The sequence below is a fragment of the Acartia tonsa genome, chromosome 4 (assembly GCF_053477335.1).
Source record: "Acartia tonsa isolate MP-2025a chromosome 4, ASM5347733v1, whole genome shotgun sequence".
NCBI classification, from domain to species: domain Eukaryota; kingdom Metazoa; phylum Arthropoda; class Copepoda; order Calanoida; family Acartiidae; genus Acartia; species Acartia tonsa.
The window spans coordinates 52306373-52316155 of NC_137263.1; the positions used below are offsets into that span (position 1 = coordinate 52306373).

The window sequence follows — 9783 nt, forward strand, 5'->3', positions numbered from 1 at the left end:
TGTACTTACCATTTAGCCCTAGAAATTCCAGGGAGGGAGGGGACATTGGGCAGTTTATTACACTTGTTCCCAAAGTTTTATAATAACGTTTTCTTATTCATTGGCTTAACAACTTTTGGGACTTTTAGTAAATTTTGATTGGTTAGTCATTTAGTTGAGTGCACTACTAATTGCAATTCACAGAAAGGGTAATTTTTTGTATCATCATTGGGTATGTACATCAATATATCGGCCATTGCCTTATCCCTTTAAATCCCTATCAAATAGTAGCAAAGCTTTTGAAGTAATATGATAATCATATAAACGTTACTAATAAATGAACATTAAATGAGATTAGGGGGAATGCCTTGGCAAGATTTTATCGTCCTCTAGAGGTTATGCAGGTTATATCACAAAGATTAATTTATAGTCCAGAGGTGGATTCTTAAAAAAAACGTTTTAGCTCACTGGCTCAATAAAATCCGGGAGGCTCGCTAAAAATTTTTGTGAAAAATCATACAATATCGCATAAAAAATCTACAAAATAAAATCATAAAAGGGTTATCAACATAAGGTTTTGTTTAATTTTTGTAGATTTTTTATGCGATTTTTGAGGATTTCAACATTTTTTAGCGAGCCTCACTGATTTTAGTGAGCCAGTGAGCCAAAAAGTTTTTTTTAGATCCACCTCAGTTCTCCATCCCGGTATCCTTGGTTATTGGAGCATAATTATTCCCATTTCTACTTTATTTTTCTTCTTGATAACTTATTTATAATTATTTTGTTATTGCCAGGGAGAAAAGAAGTTCAGTAACCAAAAAAATAATATGAACCGATTGATTTCTTCATTACTAGCGGCTACACCCTAAGCATTTATAGTAGGGATTGTAGTGAAATGGCTAACACTCATTAAAAGACAAATAAAAAAAAGAATAGCCTCTAGGAACCTATATAAAGCTTCTTTAAAATTGAGATCCGTTAGGTACCGCTAGTTTGTGTTGAAACTATTTGATTTATTTGGGTTGGTTTTATACTCTGCAAGTACTTTAAGTGCTAATCACCTTTGTAAATTGATAAAAATCTAAGAGTAACATTCAAAGAATTGAGAAATATATCTGTGACAAGGACATTGGTGTTCAAAAAGCAGCGCAGCAAGGTCAATAAAAAAATTAATATGAAGAGTTTTAGAAAGATCTTCTAAAATACTGACATACCCTAATTATAGAATAGATGTGCTTCTAAGAAATCAACTTATTTATCTAACCTAGAATTCCTGAAATCAATACATAAACAATTTTTATGATACCTTTGAGAAAATAATAATCTACAAACACAATTCACACAATTATGTCCACATGTAGCGAAACAATAAGATTACAACAGTTCAATTTTGACGTAGCGATGTACGTACGTTACAGAGGACCTAGTTGTAGAATAGCTTCGCTAATAACAAGTACATTCATGAACATATTAATTAAGTTAAACAACAGTACTGTAAATTACAGAGCGAGTTTCTTTATTTTATTTGCTTTTCTCAGACTAGATAATCTTTTGTCATGTCAAATCTCCTTACCTCTCACAAGAAAACAGCCTAAAACCTGGCATGTTTAGTTGGTATAATTATCAAAAAGTAGAACTTAATCGGTCAAGCATTTTCCTAGTTATTAAGCTTCATCCGGATGGGCATAACGACCGACAGACAGACAGACATCGTTTTACTATTATTTTCCTAAAGTGACTAAAATCTTTATTTTCATAAAATCATAGCTGAAGTTTTGTTTTAAGTCTTGGAAGAAAGTTTGAAAGTATCATTAGAATTAATCCTCTAAACTTAACAAATTAAGTAAAAAAAGCAACAACTTATACGTAATAGGTAGCTTGGACAAGTCCAGAAGAGTGTGCCAATGCCTTGTTTTGGCACACTCTGCTTCACTTGGGGTAATATTGGCATAATCTGCTTTACTTGTAAAAATTTGCTCTTCCTAAAATTTTGAAATAGTTTATGTATATATACTAGCGGTTTCTCCTCTCAATGCCTCTAGGGGCACTTACGAGAAGGAGAGAGCTGAACATTTAAATTTAAGTTTACAAAAAAAAAATTACAAATTCTTGGTGTTTTTTTAGGATCAATGAGAAGCGTATACTATGTTTTACGTGGGGAAATATTGGCATACTCTGCTTAACTTGACAAAATATTGGCACACTATGTTTTACTTGTTGTGTTTGGCACACTCTGCTTGACTTGATCTGGTAGCTTAAACAAGATTATTGTGTTCATAAGATGCGCAGCTTCATAAATATGTAAAAATTATGCATTACACAGCAGAAATCTAAAGTGATAAGACAATGGCTTACAAATTGAGGTACGTCCCGAATCATGATACACAAAGTTTTCCATTCTGCAGATTATGAACCATTTAGACTCTTAACTTAATGAACCAATCATTCAAAATTCAATAAAAGTCCCCAAAGTTGCTAAGCCATGAATAAGAAAACTTTACTATAAAACTTTGGGGACTCCCTCCCTTGTTAAAAAGACTAAAATAAGTTTGGAAAAGAAACAAGGATGACAACATCCATAAGTAGCGAAGCACAAAAATTGTGGATGGGAATACGTAGAAGTAGATTTAAAATCAATAGTAGATTTATTGGAGAAAATAAACCTTGTTTTATTTTGTATGATGAAGATGGTTAAAGTAAATTACATACTAGATGCACATAACAATGGGAAAAAATATTTTGAAACTGTTAATGCAAAAAAGTTTTAAAATTGGACCAAAAATGCCAAAGATATGGGGAAATATATCAACATATAAAAATAGCCAAAAACCTGCTAAAAGGCAGTTTGGCCGCCATTGTTTCTTTTCATAAAACGCCAGAAATTTAATTTTAATGTCTTTATCTGAAAAATTTATGAAAATTGAACCATAAACACCAAAGATATGGGTAAAAATGTGAAAAATATAAAAATAGCCAAAAACCTGCAAAAAGGCAGTCTGACTGTCATTGTTGTTTTCTTCAAACGACAGGAAATTTAATTTTGATATCTTTAACTGAAAAAATTTCGAAAATCGGACCATAAACACCAAAGATATGGAGAAAAATGTGAAAAATATAAAAATAGCCAAAAACCTGCAAAAAGGCAGTCTGACCGTCATTGTTGTTTTCTTCAAATGACGGGAAATTTAATTTTGATATCTTTAACTGAAAAAATTTTGAAAATCGGACCATAAACACCAAAGATATGGGGAAAATTTGAAAAATATAAAAAATAGCCTAAAACCTGCTATAAAGCAGTCCGACCGCCATTGATGTTTTATAGTTAATTGTGCTCCTGAATGATGGGAATGTTGTCAAAAAATTTCAGCTCTCTATCTTTTATAGGAGCCGAGAAAATCACGTTTCCCCCAATTCATTAATTACGGACGGACGGACGGACGGACAGACGGACAGACGGACAGACGGACGGACATTGTGAATTATAGAGTAGCTTCGCTACTAAAAACAGTAGAGTTAATTTGTATTTGAAGAATGATTTTTTTTTAATTGACAGAGAGAATCTGACGAAATGTCTTAACATTATAGAGTAGCTATTCCATTAGATTATAGTCATGGACTTTTTGTTAAACTTTAGATTTTGAATGGTCTAAGTTGTAAAATGATCATATTTAAACTTTTGTAATTAAATCTCAATTAATTTCATCATTAAGGTTACACTGTAAAAAAGAAACAGAAAACTTTTTTTTTAAAATAATATTTCCAAATCTAGCTATTTATTCAATTAAATCTAAGTTCGAGTTCATTGACAAAAAAGTTTATTATAAAAACCCAAGAGATTAATTTTTAAATTAGCAATGTTGTTAAAGCTTTTGAACAAATGTTTTCATTAATAAAGGTGTAGTTTCACGAAATGCATTTGAACTTAATTTAGTGAACCGTATATTTCTTCCTGGTTAATTGGTTAAACTACATTTATATGGCATATATTTAAAAGAATTTCAATTTTCTACCACGTAGTTAAAATCGTCTTTTTAAATTGCATATATCACAAAAAGACGATTTTCAAGTCTTGATATTTTCAAAACTACGTGGTAGAAAATTGAAATTCTTTCAAATATATGCCATATAAATATAGTTTAACCCATTAACTAGCAAAAAATATGCGGTTCACTAAATTAAGTTCAAATGCATTTCGTGAAACTACCCTTTTTTCTATCTACTTAATCTTTTTACATTTTTCATTGACATACATATTACATAAAAATGTCAAGCTCGTGTCAAGTGCTTTGATAAAATCTAAAAGATACGGCGCAGAGATCTAAAGGGATAATACAATGGCCGATAAATTGGTGTGTATCCCCAATGTTGATAAACAAAATTTAATTAGTCGTTAAAATGGTTTAGACAATCAACGTAATGAACCAACCAATCAAATTCCCTAAAGGTCCCCAAAGTTGTTAAGACAACGAATAAGAAAACTTTATTTTAAAACTTGGAGAAATAGTGTAGTTATAATCACCCTGGATAAAATGTGTTTCAACAAAATGAACAAAACTTTTAAAAAGAAGTAGATATTGGTTCGACAAAATTTATAATGTTTTTTTTTAATGTATAGCTGTATAGAAAACAAAAACAAAAAGAAATAAGTGAGAAAAAATAACAAAATTTAAAAAGTTTTACATTATCATGAGAAATTTACATCAAGTGTTGTTTTGAAGCTGCCAGATTAAATTACATTTCACTCAAAAATAAAAATGTTTAAATTTAAGTAAGATTTGTAGATGCATTTAAAAACCTCAGTTACAGTATGACATAGCAATGCTACTCTATAGATCGATTAAGGCACTTTTGTATAATTAAAAGTTTTTTGATCTTTTTGAGAAGCACAAAAATCAGACAGACGGACAAATAAAACTTTTGCATTATATTCAGTCTTTAAAAATTCCAGTTGATTAAAAATTGATCTTGGCTTACATATTATAGACACGTTGACTATATAACCTAGTGCATGTGCTTAAAAAAACATCACATTTTTTTTATCTGGTATTCGAAAAGACACTTTTAAAGAAGAGAAGTCTTGAATTTAATAGTCTAAGCTATGAAAATGGATATATAATATACGTGTATATATATACAGGGGGAAATTTGTCGTTAATTTAGCTTGCTAATATGGACCTAATTTATTGGTTAGTTAGTTCATTCAGGAGGAGTTGAGGGGATGGGATAAAAATGGTTCGATGGAGGGTTTCGTTAATTTAGCCAGCTGCTAGCATTACTTTATCAGAGAACTTAAAAATTTGGTGTAACATCCAAGTAATAATATATTATTATGAAACTGAATAGAAATTAGAACTTGGAGTAGCTTTAATATCTGTAAGCACTTTATAAGTATATAAGGTTAATACAATGTAATCATTTATGTTAATCTTATAAAAAGGTCCAGAGATACATTTACAAGGAAACCATAAAAATATAAAATATAGACAAGTGAACAAATATATCAAATATTTTTCCTGCATATTTATTGTTGGAAGGGGGAAATTGTTTCTCTTCTCTTAAAATTCAAATTCAAATTCGTAATCTTAGAAAACAATTAATTAGTATATTCGCTATAAGAAAATTTATCTTCTCTGTATAATAAAAGTTTTAAAATAATAATTTCGGATAAAAAAAAAAATGCTATTTATGTACAATTTTATATGAATAACAGAAAGTGTAGTGGTATGATAATTCTTGTTTCATAAAATTCATAAAATTTGGAGAGAAAAAATTATTTAATTCAAAATTAATTTTCATGATATTTATACTATGTGCATGAACTTTGCCATGTAAAAACAGAATAATAAAAAAAATTTGCTTCGGCGCCTTCATGCGAACTTTTGGGTAATTTATTTATTACTTTATTATATTTCATTGATGTGCCCCTAGCCACTTGCTAGAGAGGGGTAACCCAACATATTTGATGTTTGTTATTTCTTATTTTAGCCCACCATTTTTAAAAGCGAAGCTTTTCTATAATTAGGGTCGGTCCGTCCGTCCGTAACGGATAGCTTTTTTCATTAATTTAGGCATGTTAGAATTGTCCTATCGATTTCAAATTATGCATGGTGATTCCTTTAGTAGTTAAGTACGATTTAGAAAGCGTAGCAACTCTATAATGATTACCAAAATGTCCGTACGTCCATTTAAAACATGTTGATTTTTTTACTTTTTTAACAACTAATTTTTATGTGAACTACTCATCTTATTAATCTGATTTTTAGTATATTGATTCCTGGGACAACAAAGTATAATGTAATAAGCGAAGCAACTCTATAATCAAGTCCTAAAAATGTAAGTATGTCCATAAACATTATCCTGAATCAAGCAGTTTTTTTCAACACATTTACTTAAAATTTTGCTTTGGCCCTTATACATTTATATTATGATTATTCAGTTCTGACACTATACAAGTGTTTATGTTCGTTTGTCCTACCGTTTCAGTGCTTCGCTTTTATGGATGTTGTCATCCTTGTTACTATACAAATGTTTTGGAAGGTTTCTTGGATCTACTACTCTTAAAATGAGGTGCCCTTTAAACCTGGTCCAACAAGAAACTTCGCTGTCTATTGTGGACTGATCTGTGAGATCTTTCCTTTCATACACTTATAAAAGACAGACAGACATCCTATAACTTTATTACACAGTAATATCTTACCCCCTAAATAAAAGTATATGATAAAGTCTATAAATAGCGGCCAGATTTGGCGTAATAAGTATTTTATATATTACTCATGGGAGCTGTACTGGGCCAATGGATATAGAATACATGGATATTGTGAAGGATTCTTGCATACCCTGATAAAGTGTATAGTCCCTTTCGTGGAAACGTACCTTAAGGGGCGATTCTTCGTATTTTCACAGTAGCTATTCTTCTATTCCTAGATCCTGCGGGGGGGGGGGCTCTTACCCTGCGGGGCCAATTGCCTAACCCTGTGGGGCAATCACCTAACCCAATATAACCTAACCTAACCTAAAATAACCTATAAAAAGCCATTATAAAAATACGACAAATCGCGCCTTAAGGGGCGTTGCCACGAAAGGGACTATTCCCCTGATAAAATGTTTCTCCAAGATGGCTAATATGGAGGAACGTATTAACCAATATCTGAAGACTATATTAGCAACCTAAATTAACAACAATAATGTCCCTAACCCAATATCCACTTATTCTATATCCAGTACTGGGCTATATCACAGCAACCTATTCACTTAAATTGAAACATCACTCTTCCCACCCCCCTAGGTTTATAAACCATGCTAACTATACACAGGGTTATCACTACATCACAATGGAAAATTTTTTAAGACGTTGAAAGTCCCTCAAAAAAAACAGCATGTTACGTCATAAAAACGAGGTATTATCCATATCTATTTTAGGGGTTTTCTTTCCCACTCCTCCTCTCCTCATCCCTCATTTTTATGACGTCATTAAGGGACTTTCTTAGTCTTCAATTTTTTTATACAACAACCCCTCCCCCTTCCCCGGTTAGTAAAAAATGTATTTGAATAATATTTTAAGAAATTATTCTTTTGTGATTTAAATAGATAACTTGAAAATAAATTCATGTTATCAGTAATTTAATTATCTTTGTCTAAATCTTACCAGAATTCTTAAAGTTTAAAATAAACACGACAATTCTATCATTTATATTAAATGCTATGTAGACAGAGAGTGGTTGATGGTAAAGGTGTAGGAAATCCTGGATGGGCTGACAAAGATAATTTGGTAATTTCAATTCCGCGTCGAGTTTGGATTGCTTTTTATCCTCTCACCAAGATTTTATATTTTTTTCTTATTTTACCTCCTTTCCTTTCTTTTATATTTTTGAAAGGGAAGCTTTTCTATAATTAGGGTTGGTCCGTCCGTCCGGTACGTCCGTAACGGAAAGTCTTTTCGTTAATTTAGGCATGTTAGAATTGTCCTATCGATTTCAAAATTTGCATGATGATTAATCTAGAAGTTAGGTACGAGTTAAATAGAAAGCGAAGCAATTCTATAATCGTTACCAGAATGTCCTTACGTCGATTTTAAACATGTTGATTTCAAACACCAAATTTGTATGTGATAAAATTATCCGATTGTTCTAATTTATACTGATTCCTAGGACAACAAAGTACATTGTTATAAGCGAAGCATCTCTATAATCAAGTCCTAAAAATGTAAGTATGTCCTTAAATAATATCCTGTATTTAAGCAGTTTTTCAACAGATCTACTTACAATTTTTTTCGTTCGACTTTAATACATTTACATTCTAATTAATCAGTTCTGACACTCTTCTCAAGTGTTAATGTTCGTTTGTCCTACCGTTTCAGAGCTTCGTTTTTATGGATGTTGTCATCCTTGTTTATATCTCACTGTAGCTGCGTTGCTTATGATATCATAATCATTTCTAGTATGGCTTCGAAACCGATTGATATCCCCTGGATTAGAACCGGTTCTCAGCCATACTTAAAAATCACTTATAGCATCGTATAACAGGCAATTTTTCACGAATACTAAAACGAAAATAAAAAAAATTAACATTAGTTTTCGAGCCTTAGGCCCCTTGGGGCTAACAAAATTGATTTTAATCTTATAATTTTTCATTTTAATATCCGCGGTAAGATGTCTTCCATACGATTTGATAAATAACTATTACTTCCCCTGAAAAAAATAATAAAATTATTTCATATGAGCAAAATTAAAGCTTGACAATTTATAAGTATACTATTATTTTATTATCTAATTATCCCCCCCACCAAAAAAAAACTAGTTAAATAAATTTAACAATTGAAACAAAATACAAACCCCACTACATTTTTTAAATAAAATTAAATATACGCCTAAAAAAATCTTTGCCTCACAGAAAAGACTTAAAGGCAGGGTAAAAAAATACCCCCCCCCCCCCCCATAAAAGTTATTTTTTGAGGAAGTGGGAATAACATGCAAATTTGTTTTATACAGAAAAGACTTAAAGGCAGGGTAAAAAAGTACCCCCCCGGGCCCCCCCCCCCATAAAAAATATTTTGTGAGAAAGTGGGAATAACATGCAAATTTGTTTTATACACTCATTGATCAAATAAGTAAGCAATTCTGACACGCCTTTAAAGTAAATATTGCATTGATTATATATTTTGCCAGGTTCTCAGCCCCAAAAGAAGCAAGCTATCATTTTTATTATGAGGGATTACGTACCAAGGACGTCTAATGGGATGGGGGTAATGGGGTAACCCCCCCCCCCATAAAAAAAAAATTAAAGTTTGAATTTTTATCCTCCTCCCCCCCCCAAAAAAAAATGAAAAAGCTTGGATTTCCTTGCCTATATGATATAAAGATTCCCCCCCAACTGAATTTTGAATTCCCCCCCCCCCCCAAATGAAAAAAAGCTTGGTCGCCCTTGTTACAAACCAATTGATTTAGAATATGACACAATTTAGGATGCTAACTAATTTATTGGTCAGTTCATTGTCCAGTAGGACGAGAGGGGATGGGGGATATCATTATTTCAGCCCGCTGCCAGTTTCACTTTATTAGAGAACATTAAAACCTGGTGTAACATCTAAGTAATAATATATCCATTAAAGAAACTGAAAATATTATGAAAATTATAAATTGTTCTATTATAAGTAAACTTCTTGACCTTATGGATTTAGTTTGGAAAGTAATATTAAAAAAGAAAATAATAATTTATCATCCAAACACTTACTAAATGAAAATAGAGTGATTTCTAAAAGTAAAGTATTTATAGTGCTTTTTGCAGCGCAACTACTTAACGTGTTAC

The 9783-nt window shown here is 31.4% G+C and overlaps 1 protein-coding gene across 1 annotated transcript in view; it reads left to right on the plus strand.

The window, feature by feature from the left end:
* The window catches only part of LOC145317712 (uncharacterized), a 140383-nt gene that overhangs the window by 83515 nt on the left and 47085 nt on the right, over window positions 1-9783 (plus strand). The window lies entirely within an intron of this gene.